This window comes from Camellia sinensis, chromosome 15 (assembly GCF_055761805.1).
Source record: "Camellia sinensis isolate YWXY chromosome 15, ASM5576180v1, whole genome shotgun sequence".
NCBI lineage: Eukaryota > Viridiplantae > Streptophyta > Magnoliopsida > Ericales > Theaceae > Camellia > Camellia sinensis.
Window position 1 is genome coordinate 135,985,388 of NC_138975.1, and position 1,243 is coordinate 135,986,630.

Here is a 1,243-nt window from a genome sequence, read left to right on the forward strand (position 1 = left end):
TCCAATAAATTTCTGACCTGAAAAATAAAAACACAAATTAATTCAGAAACCGCTAGAAGCATATGAATAAACTTAATATTTTTGTAGAGACTTACAAAAGACAAAATCGAACATTTTCTCATCACACTGACTCTTCATCTCCTGCATCAATAGAAAAGGAATAACAACTTTGATTGTTACTAATATAAAATACTTGGATTACCATATATGAATATGACATATACATAGAATCAATAAATCCAAAATGAAAATCTTCAATGTATGAGCAGATATTTTAAAGTCATAAAATCAAATATACATAGAATCAACAAATCTAAAATGAAATCTTGAAGTGATTATATATTCTTTACCAACTAAAGAAATTGTTGATTAGTAATTTAAAGAATGGAAATTATATCATACTAACATTGGATTTCAACTCATATTCTTTAGTACGAAATTAATCCATTCAACTCGCACTTCATCAAGTTCAGTTTCCGTGTAAGTCTTTTTTCCATTGAACTACAAGAGGTTATTTACAAACAATTTGATAATGAAGAAGATGTACAAGTATCATGAATATAATCGTAATAAAAGTTTAGAATTTATCTCACATTTTGTTTTCTTAGGATGCTTTGATCTCTAATGTGGTCTTTCATATACCGCATTACATAAAACCCACATTCCACGTTTGTAGGTTGTTGTGGGGACTATATAAAAGCATTTTCATTATTATTAGAAACTATATATAAAGTGTCATGATCAAGCTAAACAATCATTAGCATAATATAAGTATGATAAAATTAGAGAAAATGATATTGATTACCTGAACTACTTTCCAAACTGGATTGGTCCTCCTCCTCCATTGGGTAGTTTCATAAATTTTCAAAGCACTTTACAAAAGAAATTTCAAATGTCAAAATATTTTTAGAGTAACTCAAATTGCTTAAAAATGTACGAACTAGCCAAACTTACGTGTTTATTACAATTTCAAAGCTTGTGTTTATTTTAGAATTAATCGGATCAAGTAAGTACACAATCATCAATGTTAGATCAATGACTAACAATATCCAATGGTACCTACAATTGAACAAGTCACAAGTATAAGCTTAATAAGTTTATTATCATTTGAACACATGAAATAAATAGTTTTAGATAATTACCCAATATTATAAGGAATTAAAACCAATTGTTCTAGCATAGCCTCCTCTAATCTTCTTGCAAGCAACACTGATTTTGATTTCTCCCCGGCCATAGTTTTTCC

The 1,243-nt window shown here is 28.2% G+C and overlaps 1 long non-coding RNA gene across 1 annotated transcript; it reads right to left on the bottom strand.

Moving 5' to 3' along the window:
- Positions 1–805: 805 nt before the first annotated feature.
- LOC145813901 (uncharacterized) lies at positions 806–1,243 on the bottom strand. The gene is made up of 3 exons (XR_014357310.1): positions 1,143–1,243; positions 955–1,059; positions 806–872 (listed from the first exon to the last, which is right to left on the bottom strand). It is a non-coding gene; the product is annotated as an uncharacterized LOC145813901 (long non-coding RNA).